The sequence below is a fragment of the Balaenoptera musculus genome, chromosome 8 (genome assembly GCF_009873245.2).
Source record: "Balaenoptera musculus isolate JJ_BM4_2016_0621 chromosome 8, mBalMus1.pri.v3, whole genome shotgun sequence".
NCBI classification, from domain to species: Eukaryota; Metazoa; Chordata; class Mammalia; order Artiodactyla; family Balaenopteridae; genus Balaenoptera; species Balaenoptera musculus.
Window position 1 is genome coordinate 108,834,233 of NC_045792.1, and position 23,726 is coordinate 108,857,958.

Consider the following 23,726-nt stretch of genomic DNA (forward strand, 5'->3'; position numbering starts at 1 on the left):
CTGGGGGCCGGTCCCAGGCCTGGGCGAGCTGTGTGCCGGGGGGCTCATGGCAGCACGCGGGCCACTGGGAGCACTTGGAACCCCGGGAGGCCTGGGCAGGGCCGCAGGACAGGGCTCGGGACACAGGTGGGGGAGCACGGATGCTCCCAAGGGATAGTGTAGGCTGTGGCCTCGGGGACCCATGACCGCCAGGGGGGCCCCAGAAGATGGAGGAGGTGGTCGACGGGGTTAAGGGTGCTGGGGGACAGGGCCCTGGGGCCGCATATCTGAGGAGGACTCAGGCCCAGGGCACAGGTCTCCTCCCCCCCACCCCACCCCGCCCTGTGCCACCTCTCACGTGTGGGCAGTGGGGTGGGATGGGACGTGCAGGAGACAAGGCCCAGGGGAAAAGCGGGGGCCCCTTGGGTTTATTCAGGTGGCTTTCAGATCCCGCCCCGTGCGTGGCGGGGCCCACGGGGTACAGAGCAGCACACACAGAGCCCCCGCCGTGCGCCCCATTGGTTGGTGGTGACATCACCCCTGTGTCAACACCGAGGAGTCGACAGCTTCCCGCCAGGCTTTATGGAGCGGGACCTGACCCGCCCAGGCCTCCACCCCACGCCCCACACACGGCCACACACTGGCCCACTGTTCTGGGGTCTGGGGGCCAAGGCCCCCCAAGGCATCCCGGCACTGCCTGCCCCTGCACCCACTCCCACGGGCCTGGCCTCCAACCTCCTCCTCCCTCTGGGAGAGGCCTGTGGATTTGGAGGGCACAGAGCCGCCTCTGGGATGGGTCTCAGGCCCAGCGCGGCCAGAGCGGGCTCCTGTGGGTCCCTTCAAACTTGGGCCAGGCCCCCACAGACCTCGGAGAGGCCAGAAGGCGGTCACCCCTTCCCGGCCCCGCAGCTCTGGCAGACACCCATCCTGGGACTGTGGGGCCATTGGTCAGAGGGCAGCGAGATCCGCCATGGTGACAACCCTGCCCACACAGCCTCGTGACATCCCTGGAAGTGGCACCTCAGGGGCCCCTCTGGGGTCGGCGGGGCTGGTCTTCTCCTTGCAGCCAAGCCCCGCCAGCCCCCCGTCTCTCGAAGGTGGTGGGAGGTCTGGGCGGAGGCAGGGCAACACATGGCCCGGGAACCTTGTTTCCTAGAACCTCTGCGTGCGATGGGGACCCCTCAACAGAGGGGCCCTCTGACTCTGCCAGGCTGTAGGGACCCCAGAAAGGCCCAGAGGCTGAGGCCTGGCATCGGGAACAGGCCGGACTTCCGATGTATGGCGCCTGCTCCCGGGGCCTGCCGGGGCGCACCCCCTCCACGTCCCCTGCTGCCGCACTGCCATGCCGGCCTGCTGGGGGCTCTACTTTAAAGTTTTTGCCCCCCTGAGTCTACCGTCCCTTTCCAAGAGGTTTCTGGGGCCCAGATGGGATGAGTTGGCCTAGAACGGCAAAGGAAGCCGGGCAGGAGGACGCGAGAGCCCTTCTTGGGCACTTTGGGATGCCCTGAGAGCCTGTGGGTCACTGCATGCTGGTCTGGGACAGGCACCAGAGCCCCCAGCCTGGGGAGCTGGGGACAGACGGGTGGCGGGAGGGGGATGGAGGGACACTGAGAAGGTGGGAGGGACGAGAGGGGGTCCCTGCCCTCTGTCACCAAGGAAGGGGCTGGTGAAGGAGGGACAGCCCACTGGGTGGCCAGGAGGGTCCCTGTCGCTCTCACCACCCAGGCCTGGCTCCACTTAGCTGCCTACATCCCCCTGCCTCTCTGCTGTGTCCCTCCCTCCCCACGGCCCTTTCTGGGACTGACCCCGTGCCTGGGCCTCACACCCCGACCCCATCTGTCCCTTCGTCCCACTGCCGGCCTGGTAGGGGGCCGTGGGCCTGGAGCCTCTGCTCCCCGTTGGCCCATCCGAGGGTGAACGACCTCACCTGGGACGTGGGGCAGAGGGCATGTGTGCCAAGAGTGGCCCCCAAGGGACACGTGGCTGTTTGCAGTTCGGGAGGTGGCCGAGATAAAGCGGCTGTTTTCCCAGTGGGCACAGAGCCAGAGGGGGCCGAGGGGCAGCCCCAGTCAAGGCCAGGCCGCTGCCTCAGGCTCCCCTCTGCAAGGAGCAGGGAGCACGGAGGGAGGGGGACGGTTACACAACCAGCCCTGCGCTGCTGCTGGCCCGGCCGCCGCCGGTGGGACCGGCCTGGCGCCCCTCCCCCTCCCCCACGAGCCAGCCCTCCCTCTGGTTCCCAAGACGCCCCCGCCCCGCAGGCGGCTGAGAGGGTCGCAGACTATTAGCCTCCCACATGTGGGAGCCTGTCATGCGACAACTTAATTAAGGACAAATTTCACGGGTCCTGGATCTGGGTGGGCACCGCCCCTGCCCAAAGGGGCTGCGACCCAGAGGTGGGGGAGCGGGAGCGGATGGGATGGAGTGGGAGGTTCGTGAACCACAGGAGGGAGGCTGGGACGCCGGGATTAAGGGCTGACATGACGTGCCTGTCACGGATAAGTGCTTACGGGGAGGAGGGGACGGTGGGGGCTGGGTGGGAAGGACAGCAGGACGGGGTCTGGAGGAAATGGAATTCACAGGGCCACCCCTGCCTGCTCCGCCGGCCTTGGAACCTCTTTGAGTGGCAAGAAGGCCTCGGGCCTGCAAACAGACCCCCACCCCTGCCTACCCCGGGCCTCCACGGGCATCGCACTGGGGCCCGAGAAGCCACGCAGACGTCCGTCCTGAGCTGGGTGTGGGGCCCAGCCGGGCAGGCCGGACGCCGCACTCAGCCCTCCCCGGGGAGCCCGGGGTCAGTAGGAAGAGGCCAGCCCGAGGGCCGCGGCCGCCCAGCCTGGAGCGAGCCCACGGGTCAGGACGGGCCCCAGACATCCCTGCTCCCCGGCCATCTGTCACGGAGCTGTCACCCAGGAACGTGCTCCAGACGTGCTCTCCCTCCAGATGAGGCCCCGTGCAGGCTCCGGCGCCCCGCCCCCGCCCGCCCCCCCCCACCCACACCCTCGGTCTGTGAACACGCTGCCCGAGCCGCCCCGGGGTGCCCCCTTCCCAGCCTGGGTCTGTGACCCTGCACTTATTGGGGACATGGGCCTCTGCACATCCGTTCTGACTTTTCCCCAAAGACACAAGCCGGCTCCAAGAGCCCCGGCCTCCTCCTTGCAGCCCCGTTTGTGCTCACTGGCTGCCTCAGAAAGGGGTGCTTCTCGGGCCTCAAGAGAAGGCCGCCCGTCCCGCCTTAGCCAACAGCAAACGGCCCATCCCGTCCAAAATGGCAGCAGGGGCTCTGAGGACGTGCCCACTGCTCTGGGGGCCAGCCAGCCTGCACCCTGGGGAGAAGCCCTTCAGCTCTGCCTCTCCCGGACCAGGTCCCCAGGGAGGGGGGGCCCAGGGCTGGTCCCAGAGAGCGGCTACCTCTCCCCAGGAACCCTGCCCAGAAACAAAGTAAGGCAGGGGAGAGGATGAAAGAGAGGCTGCAGGGGGCGCTGGGCGAAGTCCCAGAAGGAGGGATGTCCTTGGAAAGGGGAAGCCCCCGGCTGACCCTCGGCCCCCGGGATTCGGCTCCTGGCCGACGGAGCCTGCCCACCTGCGGGCCTGCTGAGTGCGGTGTTGGTGGGCTTTGCTGTGTCCTCAGCCTTCACCCCTCGTGCACCACACACACACTCTCCCCGTTCTTTATTTTAACACGTGAGCTCGGCAGACAACCAGCGTGGGCAGCCTGACCCCCAGCAACTGCCGCCCCACAGCCAGGCCCCTGGGAGCATGCACTGAGCCTGGCCTGAGTCCTCTGTCCCTCCTGGATCGGCTCATTCCAGACTCCGGGTGCCCTGGGAGGGACAGGCCCAGCCCCTGTCGGCCCCCAGGGGCCACGGGCAGAGGTGCTGCCGGTGGTCTGGGGGAGCTTCCTGGAGGAGGGGCTTGAGGTCCCAATCTCAGGACGCTCTGGCCCCCAGCTGCCAGGAAGGGGTGTGCTCCGGCCAGGGGTCCCCTCCGCCAGAAGCACAAGCAGGCCTCAGGGAGCCGCGTCTGCACTCAGAGGGAGCTTCGAGTGGAAACACGGGCCGCTCCCTTGAATGCCACAGAGAGCTGGGAGGGGTCGCTGAGCTCCCACAGACACTAAGGGGACCAGCAGGATGTGGGTGCAGCTGGCTCAGATCCCTCAGTCTCTACCACCCTCGGGCTTTGTGTGCACGTGTGGGTCGCGGGTGACTGGAGGTCCCCGAGGGCAGAATAGCCCACCCTCCGTGGGGAGGACGTCCACCAGCAAGAAGACGGCCCTAGCATGTTAAAATGGGCCTACGGGACAGATGCAAAGAAACAGGAGGAACCTTCTGGAAGGTGAAGGCTTCCACAGCTGAGCAGGAAGAGGAGGGCGGGTCTCTGTGTAATCTCACCTCCCACCGCCCACTCCCCAGCCCAGGCAGAGTGGGCAGGCCGGAGGGGTGTGGAGCACATGGGCCCTGGGGTGCACCCCCCAGGCAAAGTCCTGGGCACTGACCTTGGAGCTCAAACAGGGCCGGCGGGGCCGGCGGGGCCGGGCCCACCCCGGGTGGACAGGGGGTCAGGGTCGGCACGCACGAAGTGGGGGAAAGGGCAGTGTGTTGCACTGGGGGTGGGCAGGCAGCCCCTTGGCCGCCTCACCCTTCCACGTCCTTCATGCCGCGTCCAGCCCAAGGGTCACTTTGGATGGGGTTGGGGTCTCCTGCTGCCCACATCCCCAGTGCAGGCCAGCTTCACAGTTTCATGGTGGTGCAGATGTCCAGGGGGGACGGGGTTGGCCACCCCACTGGGTGCCCAGCCGGGAAGACCCTTTCTCTCTGAGGCTGCCTCGGCCCTGGGGGTGTCTCTGGGACCTGCTGTTCTGCTCACAGACCCCTCCCAGGGGCCCCCGGTTCCTTTTGGGCAAGGGGAGCCTTGCACCCAGATTTCCAGCTCCCTGCACCCTGGGGACCCCTGCTGAGCCTGGGGTGGAGGGCAGGCACAGACGGGGCGTCTCCACGTAGCACCAGGGGCCACAAGGACCCCCTAAAATGTGCTACCCCAGGCACCTTCCCAAGGGGATGCCGAGCCCAGGAGCAGGCCTGGGGCGGGCACGTGCTCCAAAGCCAGCTCCCTCTTCCTCCTGCCGGCCTGGCGAGGGGGAGAGAAGCAGGTGTGTGGGGTGGGCGAGGCGAACGCAGCCCCGCTTCTAGACACTGCTGGGACCACGGCAGAGCTCCAAGCCCTCAGGCCGGCTGGGGCCTAGACGCACCCACAGGCTGACAGCCCAGGCCTTGCTCACGGCTTCCTGGGGGCCCACGGGTGCACCCGCCCTGTGGGCAGTGGTCAGCGTGCAGGTGGGAGAGAGCTTCCCCCAGCCCCCCGTGTCGCCCCCAGAGGTCATGGTCGGGCCTAGGCTCAACTGACCTCCGGAAAGTTTGGGGCTGGCTTTTGTTCCAAGAGGAGAAAGTGCCAGTTGCCTTAAAGGTGCTGTGCTTAGCGGGGACTATGGCACGGCGGGAAGCCCCCCAGAAAGCCCAGATGCTTCAGGTTCCAGGGTTCAGCGAGGGAGGGTCCCCTACCCCCTCCACTGCAAAGCTAAGAGCTGGCGTGGAAGTGGGGAGGGGCCTTGGCCCCCCAGAGCCCTGGGTGTGTAGGAGAAAGGCGGAGGGATCAGGCCGGGAATCCCCCCAGCCACCCCCAGCCTCCCCAGGCAGCCCCTGGGCCGTGAGACCAGCTGGGCCTGGCCCTGCCCTGGGAACAGGAAGGCCACCTCTTCCCCAGCGATTTCCCTGGCTCTGGGTGCCAACAGGGGTGCCCAGCCTCCAGAGACGTCTGGTCGGGGAAGACCCCGCCCCAGTGGGTCTTCTCAGTGGCAAGGCCTGTTCCAGGAGGTGAGAGGCCGATCCGGCCGGAAGACCCCCGGCCACCTGGACCCCCAGACGCTGCCTGCCTGCAGCTCCCTAGGGACCCAGGGCAATCAGAGAAGCGCCAGCAACACTGTTTATTTTCAAATGACACTTTTTAAGAAAAACAGCCTCACCCAAATGCTTGGCCCTGAGTCTGGAATGTGGAGAGACAAACAGCTATGCCCCCTCCCCAGAGCCTGCACGGCCCTCTGGGGGATGGGGCAGGAGCTGGGGGCCGTCCTAGGGGACACCGTCTGCACGCGGTCAGGGCATGGAGCCCGGCTCTGGGCTCTGTCCTCGGTCTCTTGTGCCCTAGCGGCCCTGACACCCCTGCAGACCCAGCAGGGCCGGCTTGTCTTGGCCAGCCTGCCGGCCCCATCACCCCAGGCCTGGAGTTCTCGGACATTCGCTACTGCTCCTGTGTGCTCACCCCACACCCCGGGGCAGTCCTGTGCTTCCAGGCCCACCGGGCTCCCAGCCTGTGTCCACCTCGGCCTGCAGCCTGCCCCAACCCTCTCTGCCCTCTGAGCCCGCCACCTCCAGGAAGCCCTCCGGAAGAGCTCAGGAGGGCCTGCTCCTGGCAGGCAACCGGCAAGTCCCCACCCCCACCCCGCCTGCATTGAGGGTCTGGAACCCTTGTGCCCACAGGCCCTCAGGCAGAGGGGGGACCAGTGGATCGCACTGGGGGACGGCTGGCTCGGTGGCCCCTGACCTAGAGGGGCTCCCAGAGCCCGTCCCCAGCCGCGCTGCTGGCCCTTGTCCCCTGTGTGACACCCACCCACAGCACAGGGGCTGGTCAGGAGGCCGACGGGGTGGCAGGGAGCCGGTGGGGTGGCCTGGGGCTGCTCTTGACCTGGGTGCGGACCCAGCCCTGGAGCCTGCTTTCATCAGGGCACCACAGAGCCTCCCGCCCTGGGTTGCCCAGCTCTTCCGGGAGGATGCCCGTGTCCGCCCATGGTCAGGCGAGGTGCCCGCGGTGCGGGAGGGATACCTTCCCTCCCCCAGGAGGGGACTGGCCCCTGGATCCCTGACAACCCACTGCAGAGGGGAAGAGGCGCCCGGCTCTGCCCCCAAGCCCATGGCTTCCTGTCTCGCCGCCCACAAAGCACTAAAGGCCGGCGGGTCCTGGGACATCAAAGGCCCCGGGAAGCTCATTGTATTGAATTAAGTGTAAATGAGCCCGAGGCATGTGGCTTGCATTTCCCACAATTACCCCTGCCCTGGGAGGGCTTCTGGGCCAGGGCAGGCAGGACAGCAGGAGCCTAGCCGGTGGCGCCCTCAGGCCCCGCATCGCCCCACCACGGCCCCTTGCCCCTGCGGGAAGCCTAGCTTGGGGCATAAAGAAGCCCCGTGAGGTGGACCCCACTTTGACCCCCCCAAAGAGAGTGGACCAAGGACTAGGACTTGGGTGGGGGTGGCCCACCCCCTGGGCCCCCTCTGCCTGCCAGGTGGGCAGCATGAAAGCTTCTCCAGGCCCAGTGCCCTCGGGGCCCAGGCCGGCCTTCGGGATCTTCTCACACAGAGTTTCCCACCCCTGTCTGAGCGCAGTGGCCAGCGCCCGTGCCCAGCACTCAGGGGTCACAGGGGACCGAGCAGGAACCCCTCCTGCTCCCCTCACTGGCGGGTGGGCGCCAAGATGCCGGGGCAGTGCCATTTCCCAGGCTCCTCTGGAGGCCTCAGGAGGTGGTGAGGCCACAGCGTGGAGGGAGGGGCCGGGGGCCTGGGGGTGGGCAGAGAGATGAAGCAGGTGAGGCCACAGGAGGGGGCCCAGAAGTCAGTGACCCAGGGGATTATCGTGCCGGGTCGCTGCAAAGTTGGCTGAGCAAACGCCAGAGCCAGGGGTCAGGGAGACGTGACCGGCAGGGCCCCCGAGGCCCCCTTTCACTTTTCTGTTGTTTTCCAGGTCAAAATCCAACTCATGATCCGCCCCCTTAGGGACTATGCTCCAGGAGGCCCAGTGGTCCCAGCACCCCTGTCCACGCCCCACTCCTTCTCCCCCCCTGGGGACGGCCATCCCTGCGGTGTCTCCGTGTCCTGGGGGCACCTCTGTCCCCTTGGAGCTGAGCCCTCCCCTGCGTGGGCAGCATGATTTTCTGCTTCTCTGGGGCTGCAGATTGACTTGGACCTGGTGGGGGGCAGCTGTAATCTCATCATGCCCAGCGATGCCTCCACTGGGCCCGGGGTGACCTGGTTTATGTAAGGTCACCACAGCCCCGGCCGCCATGCCTGGTCCGCCTTGGGGGGAGGAGGGGCACCTCCCTTGAGACCCCAGAGAGAGAAAGGAGCTGGTCCAGCCAAGCCGGGTGAAGGCAGCGCAGGCAGGCAGGGTGGGAGAGAGGCGGGCGTGGGGGATGGAGGAGGCGCCCCCGAGCTCCCCTCGGCCCCTCCGAGCAGCTGCTGGGCTTAGCCGGGCTCACTCCCCCTGGTGTGAATATCCACCATAATCAATCATGGAGGGCTTAGCCCAGGGGGCTGGGCAAACCTGTCAGCCGGCTCCAAGCAGCAGGGACAGCTGCTGTTCCGGAGGGTTCCCAGGGGCCAGACCCACCAGACAGCGGCCTCGGCCCCCCTTTCCCGAGGGGCGCCCCACTGAGGGCCCAAACTGGAGGGACTCGGGCCCCTGAGGTGAGGGCAAGAGGGAAGATGAAGCCGGTGGCAGAGGCGGTCAGCGGGGTCCAGCCCTGGCTTCTGAGGCCCCCAAGCCCTGGACCCCCATCGTCTGGCTCGGGCCCCGGTGCCGGCTGTGGGTACAGGCTAGGGCTGCGATCCCGTGCCCCACCAGCCTGGGGTCGAAGGTCTTCGAGGAGATGCTGGAAGGAGGGGGCAGGCTGACGGATGGGAACAGCTGCTTCCCCCGGCTCTCCCGCACGGACAGGGCTCCCTTCTCCTGACGGAGCCCCCGGCTGCCCCGTCCGTCATGGCCCACCCAGGACTGTGTGTCCACCCTCCCCTCCTCCTAATCCCCCCGCCGGCATCTTCCCAGTGCTCCGAGCAGTTGGATGCATTTTCCAAATTCTCGGGCCACTGCTGTTTCCTCCTCAAATTCCTCGCCCCCCTCACCCCATCCCCGCCATGGGAAAAGCCTGTGATGCCCGGACACTTGCTCTGTCTTGGGCGGGCGGGGGGGGGGCGGGGGGGTGGGGAGGAGCAGCTGGCTGGGCCCGGCAGCTGTGAGGTGCAGGGGTGCCAAGGAGAAGAGCCCAGATTACAGGGGCGTCATGGGAAAGCGGTGAGCAAATGCTACCCAGACCCCTCCTGCCGGCAGCCCCGTTCCACTCCCTCTCTGGATTTCTGGCCTCCGAGTGGCCCTGGAGGAAGGCAGATGGGGCTCCAACAGGGACCACTGTGTCCTGCTGGCCACAGGCTCTGCCAGGAATGTCCATCTGCCTGGGCCGAGTCACCTGGCTCAGAGCGCGGGTACCAGCCCTGACGCCCGTTCATGGGACATAGGACGGGCCAGCCAACCCCCCAACACAGCCTGCAGGTGGGCTCCACAGACGGGACCCTGGATGACCATGGAGGGGGGGCCTCCCACGGGGCAAGGCTCCCTCCTGGAAGGGGCTAGAGTGTGGGCTGGGCCAGGAGAGAGGTGGAGGCAGCCCCGGCCAGGTGTGCACAGGGCGGGCGCTGCTGGGGGCTGTGACCCCCAAGCCCACCTCAAGGGGTCCAGGAGCCCCGAGGACAGATCCTCGTAGGCGCAGCTGGAAGCCTGGCAGCGGTAGCCGGCACGGCCGCGGGGTGCCCGGCCCTGCAGCCAGAGGCGGGTTCCCTGCTGACGACGGGGGGCTTTCTCTGCCACTGGGGAGCTAGGTGGACCCGATCGTAGACCCCGGGCCTCTTCTTGCACGTTTCCCAGGCCACTCTGGTCTCAGTCAGTCCAAAGTTGCACAACGGTCTCGATCGGTCCAAAGTTGCAAGGCCAGCACTTTTTCTCTGGATGGCGGCCCGGGGTGGGCTGCACCAGCGCTCAGGTCTCGGTCTGCAGCCAGCGGGCCCTCTGTGGGCCTTGACCCTGGGCCTCCCCGAGGCTGGCCGGCCTGCCATCGCTCAGCTCCAGCCCTCTCCTCCTCGCAGCTCCGACTCGATCCCCTTCGGCAGCCATTTTCCCATCCTTCCCGTAATAAAAATCAGAATTCTGTCTCCTGCCCACTGGACAGGACCCCAAGACAGCGTGGCCTGGTGCCCACCTTGCCTGACTGCGGCCTGGGCCCGGCCACCTGAAAATACGCATCCCATGACCCCTCTCCCTGGACCCCTGTGCGTGGGGGGCCCTCTCCTGCTGCCTTTCTGACCTTTTTTGCTCTCCCCCCGTCCCCCCCACCCCCCCACCTCCTTCTGCGTACACCCTGCAGGCCCGGCCACTTTCCTGGAGGATGAATTCCCGGGGGAAGTGCTGACGGCGCCCGGAGCCCGTGTGCCTTCCCACACTCGCGTCCCCACATCTCACCCATTAGCGGCCACAGGTGGCCTGGCCCAAAGCGGGGCTACCTGCACAGGTCGGGGGGGAGAGGAGACAGTCTCCTGGTGGGGACGGGGAGACGGGGGTGGGCAGCAGGGGGGTGGGCCCCAGGCCAGGCCAGCAGGACACCATCTTGCTGCCCCGGGACGCTGCCCACGGGGAGAGGACCACCGACTTCAGACAGTCCGCAGCTCACCGGTTTTGCAGCCCCTTGAGCGGTCTTTGCTTTATTGGGGTAAAATACATGTGACGTAGAAACTGCCGCTGGGCCCACGGGTCGGGGAACAGAGCAGCATCAAGCACCTGCCCGCTGCTGTGCAGCCATCGCCACCTCTCTGGACTCTTCACCTTCCCAAGCGGAAGCCCCTTGGCTCGCCCAGCCTCCTTGGGCCTAACCCCTGGGGGCAGACGGACAGGGGGGCCGCTCTGTGTCACCTCCTCAGGGGCTGCCTGAGACACAGAACTGTCGACTGGTATCCCCAAGTCCCAGGGCTGGGTCGTGGCAGCAGGGCCCCGGGTGGACAGACGGGGACATGGCAGAGGGGCCTGCGTCCCAAGGCAGCAGCCGAGCGGCCCATCACTGGACGAGGCCGGGGCCCTGCCGCCCACCTGCCTGCTGGAGGGTCAACCGCACAGCCCTGACAGCAAAGGGGGGTCTCACCTTCCAGCCTCTGGCTGTCATTAGCTGCTCCCGGGCGGGAGGTGGGCCCTGCAACCAACGAGGATCCAGGCTCGCGTGCGGCCACCTGGACCTCATTACTCTTAAGTGGTCGGGTCTGGGGGGGGGCGCGGGGGGAGAACGGCCTGCACCCGCCCCCACCCCTCCAAGCCAGCACTTCGGGGGCTTCACCACAGAGTGGAACTGAACTAGGCCCACCCCAGAGCCTGGAAGGGACGTCGGTGGGAGGCCGAGCCTAGCAGGGAAGAGACCAGGATGGGGGTGGAGGGAGCGATTTGGGAGGGGTGGGGGTCAGATCGTGGTCCATCCCCTGGGGTCCCTCTGCCCTCCCCGAAAGGGACCTGGAGTAGTTGCAGTTAAGACCACCATCAATGCCCCGTTTCTGACAGGTGGTAGGGGTCACGGTGCCTTTCCCACCAGGCTCACCCTGCGAAGGACCCTCCTGACTCTCCCCCACCTCCCCACACCCCAGGAAGCCTCTAGCAGGTGACGGAGCCAGCAGTATGCCGAGGGGACCCCGGGGCCAGCCATCCGGGCGGCCCGAGATCCCAGCTCTGCAGCCACAGGAGCTCCGGCTGCCCAGGCCCCACCTCAAGGTGCATTTCAGCTGACAGGAGGCACCTGGGTCCTGGGTGGGAAGGGGTCGGGGTCTGGGGAGGGGCCCCCAGCATGGGCCCAGAGCGAGGCTCGCAGCTCCTGCCCCACGTGGAGCAGAGACTCCAGGGAGGACACTCAGGGATGGGGGCGGGGAACGGCTGATCGGGGCCCTAAGGGCTGGCTCGGGCGCCCAGGCTGAGGGTCCCCCACGCATCCCCATCCCTTCATCCCGGAGCCCTCCTGGCTGACCGCAGGAATGTGCAAGATGGCGCCGGGGAGGCCGGCAGGCGGGGCGGGGGCGGGGCGGCCTCCGCACAGGCTGACCTGAGAGATGGGAGCACGTCCGGGCTCTTGGCATCACCACGTACGTGTTTTTACCCACTGAGCAATATACACTAAATGAGGCTCAAACGAGCACAGCCAAAGGAACGGCCGATTCTGTCCTTTCTTCTTAATCCCTTTGGCTTAGGGTTTCCCGGCCTGGACAGCCTGTCCGAGGGGAAAGCTGCCCAAGGGCACATGGGCATCCGTCCGGGGACATTCAGGCAGTGACCAATCCCCGGCCACCCTGGCGTGCGCCCTGCATCACGGGCCATTTCCCAGCCGGCCAGTGGGGGAGCAGCCGCCGTGGGTCCCCGAGTCTTGGTGAGACGGTCAAGGGTGGACCCGTGATGGAGACCCGCGTGCAGCCATGTCCGGGGGTGAAGGAGGCGCACAGGCCAGGACAGAGGACATCTTTGCCATCCCCCGGGCCAAACCATGAAAAGCAACCCTCTCCCCCCAGCCCCCAGCACCAACCCGGAGACCACCCTGGGCCGGAGCCCAGCATGGCCACTGCCACATCTCGGCCATCCAGCTTGGGACAGGTCAGTTCCCAGACATCCAGGCTGGAGCTAGTCCTTGAAGACCCTCAGGGTCCAGCCCGGCACAGGAGGGCCAGGTGAGGGCCCTCTGTGGCCTCTAAGGATGCGACCAGGGGCTGGCTGGGGTGCCTGCCCTGGAAGGGGGTGATGCCTTCCCTCGGCGACCATTCACCAAAGGAGAGTCCCTCTGGTGAATCTCCCTCTGAGGGCTGCAGGTTACCCAGAGTCCCACCTGGAGACGGCTGCCCCTTGCGCCAGCCCCCCAGCCGGGACCCTGGCACCCAAGTGTCCAGCCGTGGCCCCAGGGAGGAGCTCACCCCCCGCCCCCGAATCAAGAAGTGTCCCCAATCCCATATAATTTCAGCCTATTTCCTCCCATCCTGGCTTCCCAGGAGGCAGGGATCAGGCCCCTCCGGAGACTCCCTAGTCCCGGAAGGGTGCCCTCTGTCACGCACGCTCACACCCGGCTCCCGCTGGACATGTAAGCTGCTGCCGTGGGCCCTGCTTGGAGCCTAATCGGCCTTTGTGATAAGCAGACCTCATCAGGAAAAGGCCCCTGTGCCCCTCACCCTTATTCCCCAGCCCCCAACCCCCAACCCCATTGGGCTGGGCGCTTTGACTTAAGCAAATCATTAGAGCCAGTTAAACAAAGGCATCAGGGGTCTTGTCATCTCCCACTACCTTTATCCTGCCCTCCCCCAACCTGAGCCTTTAACTCCACAATGCTTTGCATTTTGGGGGGCTTTCTCCCGACTCCCTCCGGTCCCAGCCCCATGGAGATGGGGCTGTTATCCCATCCGGCAAGAGAACAGAAGCCCAGAGAGGAGAGGGGACCCGTGGCCCGTCGCGCTGGGGTCCACAGTGGGCTGCAGGGGGACGGGCCCAGCGGGCCCTGAGGGGAGTGGTGGGCGCCATCCCGGTCCAGTGGAGGGTGCTAGGAAAGGAGCAGGGATGAGGAAACAGCTCTGGGTCTCTAGAAGTTTCCTCCAATCTCTTCTGATGGAGTTACTCAACTCCACTTGGCCCTGTGGGATGAGGGCCCCTTTGTCCGGCAGGGGCAGGGCGGGCACCCACCTCTGGACCCCGGTCCCCAGCGCCCTGCCCTCAACCTGGTGAGGGGATGCTCTGGCAGCTCCGGAGACCACCATCTCTCCAGAGCCCCTCCGCCCTCCCTGCTCCCCACGTCGCCCAAAGGTGTCCCAGGCTCCAGTGGGGCTGTCACGAGGGCAGAATGTGGCCCAGGAGCCCCAGCCCCTCCGTACCCCCTCCCCACTGACAGCCTCCGAGGTCAGACACATCTCTTCTAGTTTGTGTTTGCCGCTGGACGGGACTCCTGCTGCCCACGGGGTGGACGGGGGCGTCCATGGGCAAGCATGGCCGCACAAGATGGCGCCCGTCTTGCTTCCTCAACAAGAAGGGAAGATGCCGCTCTTTGGGTGGATGGACACTGCTCGCTCCCTGCCCACCCCCTGCCAGCTTCCTCGGCTCTCTCCTCTCCCCCGAAGAGCGGCCATCAGGATGCCCTTCCCTCCAGCCACGGGGGGCTCCATTCCCCTCCCCCGCCATCCTTTCCGTCTTCCAAGCTCGTGTTTTGGCCCCTTCCCCAAGGCCCCAACCTGTCCATCCTCCTTGCTGTCTTCTCCAAACCCTCTCTTTTTCTAAATGTCCACTTGTCCCCACTGAAGACCCTCCATCCTTCCCAAGTTCTCTCTCACTTGCCGTGCAAGCTCTGCTCCATCCTCCCAGCAACCTCCTGGAAACTTCTACCTCTTTCCTGGTCTATCTCTCCCGGCAGCAAGAGTGTGACCGGGTGAGACCGGGTGTAGAGGGCCTTTGGGCCGTGGAGATGGTGGCCTGGGGACGGACGTTGCTGACTGACTCCCAAGGAAGCCGTGCAGGTGGGTGGGAGGGCCCAGGGGCGGGGGCGGGGGTGTCTCTGTGGGAACGGCTGGAGCCTCGCCTGGGCCTGAGGGAGGCCCCGCCTGGCAGGGCCATGTCTGCCCTGGGCAAGTAAGTGGTCACCCTGTCGGGGCCTGAGCGTCTTGGTCTGAGACGGAGCGGCCGAACGCCGGCTGCTGCGGGGACCGTGCAAGCTTGGCCTGGAGTCCACCACGTTACAGCGCTGGATGAATGCTCCCTGCCGCTCACCTTACCATGTGACCCTGGGGTCCCCGCCGTGGCCCTCGGGCCACCCTGGAGCCTCACCACGCCTCACAGAACCCTGGCGGGACTGGACTTGGGGCCCACGGAAATGCGGGGGGACGAGGGATCCAGAAACAACCCAGTCCCCAGGCCGAGCTGGCCGAGGCCTTACTCGAATGGGGCTTCCCGTCCCAAGAGACACGCTGGCCAGTCGCCCGGATCCAGCTCCCTGGGGCCACGGTCGCCCGCCAGGCTCCAGGCGGGTCTGGGATGCCCTCCTCCGGGGCCTCGCCCGCTTCTCTCTGCAGCAGGAAAAGGGAGCACGGCCAGCTGCGGGGCAGGGGGCGGCAGGGAAGAGGGTGCCCTGGCCACTTTGCTCCCCCGTGGGCACTGGGGAGGGTCTCGGGGTGGCCAGGAAAGGTGAGGAGAGACGAGAGACCCCGAGAAGGAGGGAGACATCTTGGCGGGTAGTGTGACAGGGGAAGATGGCCGAGCCCCTGGCTCGCAGCGGGGCCTGGCCGGCCGTCCCTCCAGAGGCGTGCCACTGACCGCCTGGTCAGGCTCTGTTTGCTGTGTGTGGGGTTTGCAGAAAGTGCTGACCTGCTGAGCCCACAGGCCAGGCTCAGAGGGGGCAGGAAGGAGGTGGTTGCCCAGCCTCGGGCACTGCTGCCCCATCTCCCGTTTCCAGGGCACCGGAGCCACCAGATCTGCCGGCTCTGTGCCCGGGGATGGGCTTGCCTGGCCACTCCAGGCCGGGCTATCAGCGTCTCCAGGGAGAGGGTTAAACATCCACCCCGCGTCCAATGCCCCCAGGCGGGTCCCTCACTCCTGCCCCCCCCCACTCCGTGCCTCCTCCGAGACCCTGGACGTGCACCTTTCCCCTGGGAGCAGAGGGAGGGGGAAGGAAGCGGATGGAGCCGCGGCCCCGCCGGCCCCCGAGGGCACCTTCCCACGATGTACCCCCGCCCCGTCTGCCTGTCTCCTGTCCCCAGTTCCCACGGGGCCCCTCCTGATGGAGGAGGCCTGACCTCGGGGCTGACTAGCTGCCGCCTGCTCCCGGAAGACAGGGGCTGCAGGGCAGTCCTTGGCCCGAGGCTGCAGGGAGGGGTCTCGGAGAGCAGCCCAGAGGCAAACCCAAGGGTCTTCCGGAAGGAAGAGGCCTGGTGGGCACGTGGAGGACCCGGGTGTGCCCCGGTGGTCACTCTCCTCAGGTCACAGAGGGTGTGAGTGGGCAATGCTGGGGCCTGGGTTGAAGAAGGAGGACCCAGAGCCACAGGGCCGGGCCGCCAGGTGGGCACGGGTGTCTGTTGGGGACCCCGAGGGAGAAAGAGGGGAACAACTGGGGCCAGAGTCAGGCTGGATGGTTTCGAAATTTGGTGTGGGACGGAGAGCTGGACCTCAGGGTGATTTCTTTTGTGTGCTGGCCTCGTTCGGGGCCCCGGGGAGGTCTCAAGACGGAAGGGGGTCTCGGATTAAGCCTTGTAATTCCATTCCCCAAGGAAGATGAGATGGGAAGCAGGAAGGAGGGCCCAAGAGGGACCCCGGCTGCGGAGGAGGAGGAGGAGGGAGGACACAGGGCAGCTGGGCCAGGGCTGGGCAGGGTCAGGAGCTGCTCCATCGTGCCAGGATGGGGGGCACGTGGGGCTCGGTGGGGCTGGAGGGTGGAGGGCGCCGGGTGGGAGGGCGGGACCTGGGGCTCCTCCCGGGCAGTGGGAAGTAAGGCGGGGAGTGGCCACACCGTGGGGGGCGGGGGCAGCGGTGGCAGCATCCGGCGTGGAACCGGGCCCGTGCGGGTGAGGGCACGTGAGCCTGGCCGAAGTTTAGGAGCAGGGTCACCAGCACCGGGTGCCCGGCGGGATTCAGCGTGTAGAGGCCCGGGCTGGCCTGCTGGGGCAGCGGGGAAGGGGATGGGGGCGCAGTGTTGCCCAGGGTACGGGTGGGACTGGGTGAGCGGAGCCCCCAGCCCCCAGCCCCCTGGCCGGCCACCCCGCCCCCACCTCCAGCCCGCTGCCCTCCCGGGGCCTTCTGGATTCCATCAGGTGTCACAGCAATCTGGCTGTGACATAATGAGGCAGGCCGGGGTCAGTGGGGTGACCTCTTGTGGCCCCGATGTTTGGAAATCCCCAAATCAAAATGACCCAAAAGACGGGCTTGAGAGTAGACTTTCCAAGCGGGCCCTTCAATCACCGGAAAACACAAGTGGACAGGCCCTTTCGATTACCGCTTCCCGCAGACGATAACGCAGCCGGGACCCCAGGACCACCGCGGCTCCGTCGGCTCACCTCTCCTGGGGGCCAGGGGCCAGGACAGCTGGCCGCCCGTGCCCCCCGCAGATGTGAACAGGGCTGCCTGGAGCAGGCCCCCGGGACAAAGAGCAATGTATGATGGGCCGCTAAAACCAGCGTGGCCTCGTGCCACCGTCGGCGCCCGCCATGGGTCCAGGGGCCGGGCGGCTGGCAGGACTTGGGCGGCTGGAGGGGGTCTGGCTGGGAGGGGGCTCGCGTGGCTGGGATGCGTCGCTCACGTGCGGGGAGGGGGAGGCGTTGGCCGCGGCGTGGAGGGGGCTTGACGGATGGCGAGTCCCCCCCACCCCCAGGTTCAAAGTCTTGCGTGAGCAGCCCTGACACCCTTCGTGTCCTCCCTTCCAGGTGCTACTCGGAAAAAGATGCTTCTCAGACTACATGCTGAAAACTTCAGCGTGAGAATTTAATGTCAGAAACCCCATAATCTCTTTCCCAGAGATAAGACGCAGTCCTGTGAGGAGGGGTGAACCCGATCCCTTAACCCAGAGAACAGACGCTGGGCCGGAAGGCAGGGGCTGGGGGCCTGCTTGGGCTGGGGAGGGGGCTGAGAGTGGGCCGTCACAGGCCGGGTGTCCACACGGTGGGCTCACTTGAGTTTTCCTGGAAATGTCTGCTGCCGGCCGCCCTTCTGGGTGGACGGGCCTCTCCGGCGTTGGAACGGGACATTTCTGCTGCAACGGTGGCTTGGACGTCCCCGTGATGCCACGGCCTATCCCGCAGACCCTAATTTAGGCCTCGAGCCTCCTGGCCAGCGTGGAGGGTTCAGGTTGCCGACAGCTGAGCCAGGAAGGACAGCTTGGCCGGCCGTCACCGCACACGACCTTTCCGAGCAGGGTCCCGCTGCCTCCTGGCTGACAGCGCCACCCTTGGGGGACACGATGCATGCACACTTGCGCTTCCAGGTCAGGTCCGTGGGGGACACTGTCTCCCACCCAAGGCCCTGGCGCTGGGTCCACCCCAGCTGTCAGCTCCCAGGGGGCTGAGCCTGGGTGTGCGTGCTGGGAGTTCTGGACTGCCCTGGTCGGCCCAGGTGTCAGCCTGGTCGGGGAGGGATGGCAGATGCCCAAAGGACCCCAAACCATTAGCGCTTGCCTCGGTTTGCAGACGAAACTTCCCTGGGTGGTCCCCAACGGACCCCACCTGGAACAAACGTCCCCCTCAGCCTTTGGCGAATGCCCAGACCCCTGTGCCGAGGCCTCCGCTGCTGGGTCACTGCTCGGGCCGGGCAGGCACCCCAGAAGAGTGGGTGGGTGCCCCTCGGGTGCATGGGTGCCAGACCCCAGTTCTGGGGTTGCATTCCTGGGGAAGGGGTTGTGGGAAGGTGCCTCTCTTGGGGGCAGGGCCCCCCGGGGCTGCAGGATGCCACTGACCGCCCTCTCACCATGTGACACTACTGCCCCCGTCAGGCGGCCACCCTGGGGCTCTGTCCTGGTGACCTCCCCCCCACCCCGCCCCGCCCCGCCCCACCCTGCCCTGCTCTGGATGGTCCGGGGCCCTGACAGCCTGAGGGGCAGGGGTAGCTGCGGTGGGGGCACTGTCCCCATTTTAACGGAGGGAGAGGCAGATGAGCTGGGAGGGGCTTGTCTGTGAGCCAGCGCCCCGAGAGCCCCCGGAACGTGTATTTCAAGCAGTCCGAGTCCTTCTCTCGAGAAACCCCAATGTTCTGGGTTACCTGAACCCAGGGGCCTGGCCACCTCGCCCCAGCTCCCCACCCCTGGTGCACAGGTCCCTGCGTGGTGTCCCGGCTCCGGGCCGGGTGGGACAGGGATGGGACAGGGGTGCACACGTCCCAGGGAAGGGCTGGAGCGAGGCCAGCCTGCAAGCTTCTTCTCCCAAACTTGGCAGTGTCTCTCCGAGTGTCCCACCCCCTCGAGGGGACGACCAGGAGTCAGGGGGCCACTCTGTTTGGGGCTGTTTGTGGGCCCCTCCCAGCATTGCCATGGCAATGACACGGGGCGAGGCCGGGAGCCATACCTCAGAGGTGACTAAGTGTGCCGCGTGCCGCCCGTTATAGCGCCCGGCGCCCCCCACCCTTGGGACGCACACACATCGGGCCCTGGCTCCGGCCCCCCGCAAGAATGTTCCATGAGCCCCTTGGGCAAGCATGTGGCCCAGCATGCCAGGCCAAGCACGCCCGGCCGGCGCCTGCTCCCCCTCCCACCCCGGGGTCACCGCCCGGCCCAGAGCCTTCCGGCCGCGTCCACCCTGCCCGTCTGGAGCCTCTTCCTCGTGGCTCTCAGGTCCCAGCTTCCTGCTGCAGGGAGCTTCCTGGTTCCCTGCCTTTCTGTCCCTGCAAACAGACCCTTGGCGACTCTTCCCATCCTGCGTCCCGCACTGCACCCTCACACTCCGAGGTTGCTCTGCGGGTCCCCCATCGCCTCGGTCCCCCAGCCGCTCCCTCGGTCCGTCTCCCTGCTCTGCCCAGGACACGCACCCAGCACCCCAGGCGGCACAGGGTTCCTGGGTGGGGAGGAGAGTCCAGGAGGAGCTAGGCCGACGTTAGGGACCCAGGCCAAGGCCACAGCAAGGGCTGTGGAATGGCCAGTGTGGCCCCTTTCCGTTCCTCTCCCAGGGGCCTCTCGGGGGGCCCTGGCAGTGCCCTGGCCCTGGGGTCCGGGGACCACAGGTCAGCAGCCCCTGGAAGAGCCTGAGTTCGTGGGAGCTCGGACCCGCCACTCTGGCCGGGGTCATCTTGACTGATGTGGACAGCTGCGTCCACCTCCCGAAGCTATTTCAGTTTTAGCAGGAGTCGGGCGGGCTGGCACGCGGGGCCCCCGGCATCCAGGCGGGCAACACGATATTTTCAGATAAAGGGCGTCGCTCGTCACTCTCCTCGGGCAGCTGCCGGCTCCCCTTACCCACTAAGCCCCCAAGGAGGCTCAGAACACACAGTTTTCCTGTTTTGTACCAGCCAAGGGGCCAAGGCGGATTTAGCCAGGGTGAGGCCAGGGGACAGGGAAGCAGGGGGTGCTCTGGGAGGTGAGGACAGGCCAGGGACGGGGCAGCAGCTGGTCCTAATCCCACTGGCCTCCTTCAGGACTGGCCCCACAGGGCCTCGCGCCCGATTTTTATTTTTAGGAGGCATCTTCTGCAACTTGGGCTGCCTTTTCTCGAGGACACAGGACAAGCCCAGTGTGGGCACACACCAGGTGGCCCCAGGATCCAGGAGGGGTTTCCCCGGTCGTGGTCTCTGGGCTCTGGGGACAAGCGACCAGAATCTCGGGGCTGGAGCTCTGGGTGCGTCACCCCCAACACACTCGGCCACTCCTGCCCCTCGGGAGGTGAGGGTTGGGGGCCTTTCCGGAAGCCCCTCAAGGCCCCGTGGGCCACCCGGCAGAGCAGTGGGAGGCGGGAGTTCGCGAGCCCAGATCTGAGGAACGCACTGGGGGCCGAGGGACACAGCAGGAAGGAACCTGGGGATGGAGGGCCTTCTTATCTTAAGTGGAAAGAGAACCAGCAGTGGCACAAAGCCCCCGCAACTGGTCGAGCCCCTGAGACCAGGCAGGGGACCCGGCGGTACCCCCAAAGCACAGAGGGAGCAGGCAAGGGCGCCACAGACGCCAGGGGCCAGCAAGAGGCAGCGCGTGGGGCTGGGGGCACCCCTGGGGACACTCTTCAAGAGGGTGAGAATGCCCAGGGTCTGGAGGAGTAGAGAGACCCTGGACTTGCTCTGGAGGGGCAGGCGGCTGGGGGGCCGTGTGGGTTGGGGGCCAGCGTGAAGGGAGGTTTCTGTCCTAGACCAGCAGGCCTGGTGGCACTTCCAAGGACATAGCCTGATTTGGGGCCGCTGCACTGGGCAGTGATGAGGTGCCCACTTCTAGCACCACCCCCTGCCCCTAGCCCGGACGCCACACGAACCCTTCCACAGCACGGCCGCTTGCCTGGGGCTTCTGCCGTGCCTGCCCTGCCACACCGTGGCCTTGTGCGGGAGCTCACCCCCAACAGGGCCGCCACACCTGGCAGGGACACGGGACGTGGCAGGATGCACGGGTGGCCAGGTGTGGTGATGGACAGCCACGGAGACAGAGACCTGGGCTGGGCAGGGGGCTCCAGGCTTTGCACGAAGCCAGAACACACACTTGGGTGGAGAAGGGGACCGGGCATCAGGGGGACAGGGTCCTGGGAGCAGCCTTTGGGCACCTTCCTCCAGCCTGGCCCTGTCTCCCCGCTGGCCGACATGATCATGTCCACGTTTTAGACAAGAAGGTCGAGGCTGCAGCCGAGGGCCTCCTGGCGGCAAGGCCAGCAGCTGGGAGCGAAGGGCAGGACCCCTGGCCCTCACAGCCCCACCCAGGCCCCTGCCCAGGTGGCAGCCCTCGTCTGCTGGCCACTAGGAGCCAGGAGGGGGAAGCCTGTGTCCCCAGAAGTCCTCAGACGGGCCGCTCACGTCTGAGGTCCCCACAGCCTCCTGTTCCTTGGTGCTCTGGCCTCAGACGCTGCAGAAGGGCCTTGGAGGGCCAGAGTGGCTGGGCTGAGTGTGTGCGGGTGGCCAGATGCGTCTCTCTCCAGGCAGCTGGCCTTTTGCTCCGCAGTCATTCCGGCTGGTCAGCAGCGCCTGGTGCCCCAGCCTCCAGGTCCCTCCCCAAGGTGGTCCAGCAGGGAGCGGCTGCCACCTCTGCCACCCCCTCTGTCCTGTCCGGTCGAGGACGTCGCTGTGGCGGCTCAGTGGAGCCCTGGAGCTGCAGGAGCCCAGCCCCCCCAGGGCCCACCTCACTCGCTCACACACGTGTGCACACGCACCAGCGGGACCCAGGGCCTCTGCACCGCCGGGCTCACACCGCACCCCCTCTGGCAGCAGGCACGGGGTTTTGTTAGGGCTACAAATCAGATATCACACAGTTTGGGGCTGACGTGGGTTTTATAAGAATTATTTAGGGCCCTGGCCCCCCGTGAAGTCCCAGGGAGAGCCTGGCAGGAGCGTCGGCTGTTCAGGGCCGGCGGAATTCCAGCGAGGCCTGAAGGGAAGCCCTGATGAGGTCAGCGCCCGGTGCTGTCCGCAGGGACGTGGCACCCCTACCTGGGGCCTGCGCGAAGGCTTCTGGAGGCACCTCCCCGGCCCGAGGGACACGAGACCCCGCCCCCTCAGTGGTCTTCTGAGGTCCCTCCGGAGTATTTCAATCTTCCCCTCTGGGCAGTCAGCGGGCACGCTCCCGCAGGCAGGTGCCATTCTGCTGCCCTGTGCCCACTGCCCAGATGCTCGTCACCTGGTGTCTGTGGCTGGTGGATCCAGCGGCCATACGGAATGTGACGGGGCTGGAGGAGGGACGGCAAGGTGGACGGCCCAGGGCCCCTAATTCCACGTCCCGGAAAGCTGCTCACCGTGCACGCTGGGAGGGGACGGCGGGAGGCGCAAAGCCCAGACGCTGCAGGTGCTGGTGCCGAGGACACTCGGGCACCGTCCCAGTCATCCAAACAGCAGCTTCCCCGTGCGTCAGAGTGTGTGCGGTCCTGTCTCCATCGCCCGGAGGGCCCGGTCTGGACCTGGCATCGGACGGAGGGCCAGGGGAAGGGGAGCAGCCTCCTGGGACTCGGGCTGGGAGGATTAAAGGGGCAGGTCACCCAGGGGAGCGGGTCAGAAGAAAGAGGGGCTGACCTCTGCCTGCACAGCGGGCTGCTGGGCGCCCCGAACCAGGACTCTCCTCGGAGACACTCTCAGGGGTGCCCAGAGGGCTCCTGCATGGAGATGGGTGCGCCCACATGGGAAGGAGAGGACCGCCGGCGAGGTGAATTGCACGCTGTGTGTCTGCCGGGACCCCTACGGAGGCCACGGGAGCTGCAGGGAGAGGAGAATCCAGCCACGGGGGAGCCCCGGGACCCCAACTCTGCAAAGGCAGAACCAAGGATGCGCCCAGCGGAGCCAGGCCCAGGCCGGAGTGCAGCTGTGCAGGGACAGGACCGGGGTCCCCCAGGCCCGGCCTCGCGCAGGGAGGAAAGCAGGCTGGGCTGCCTTCCCTCTGTCACAGCATCAGGGGTCCAGGTCCACCCGAGGAGGTGGGGGCCAATCAAAGCCAGATGTGGGAGCAGCACAAAACATGGTGATTATTTTGACTAGGAAAAGCCCTATTTACAAAGAAATAATGAAGTGATCTGGGGGGATTGGTGCTGGGGATGATCTCAGTCAGGAAGGAGCGACACAGATGCTGAACATGTCGGCCTGGTGGGCCGCGTGGGGAGCTGTCCTGGCCGCTGCTTCCCAGGCCGGTGGCCCGGGTGTCCCCGCGTCCGTCTTGGGGTGTCTGGGCCAAGCCCTGTGGGGTGCAGCTCCCTCCGGGCTGGGCGAGTGGGAACCTGGGAAGGAGACCCAGGTCTCCGGGGAACCTTTCCCTTTCTCCCAAGAAGCCAAGCGCCCCAGGGCCAGGCCGGGGAGGCAGGTGTGGGGCGCTGGCAGAAATGGAGGGGTTTCCCTGGGGTGGGGTGCCCCTGCGCACGGCGGGACATGCAGCGAGAGCCAGCTCAGCTCTGAGAGGAGATGGAAACCTTTGTCCTGACGGGACTCAGTGTCGGTTACAGAGATGGGACAGGCACCCACACGCAGGGCGACTTGGGGACCAGTGCACGCGTGTGCCAGCCCTCATGCCCGGGGAAAGGAGGGTTTCCGAGGGCCGGAACTGAGCGTCTTTTGGACCCGAGGCGCGGCATTTAGGGAAGGAGAGAGGCACAGGGATGGGGGTCCTGGGGCTGTCTGGAAACCCCCTCCCCGTGCCAGCCCGACCCCAGTGGAGCTCCCAGGGCCCCGAGGGGGCAGGCTGTTTGACACCCCTGACCAGGCCCTATCCAGCAGCCGGGCAGTTTGCAGACGTGGCCCATCTCTCCACAGCCTTT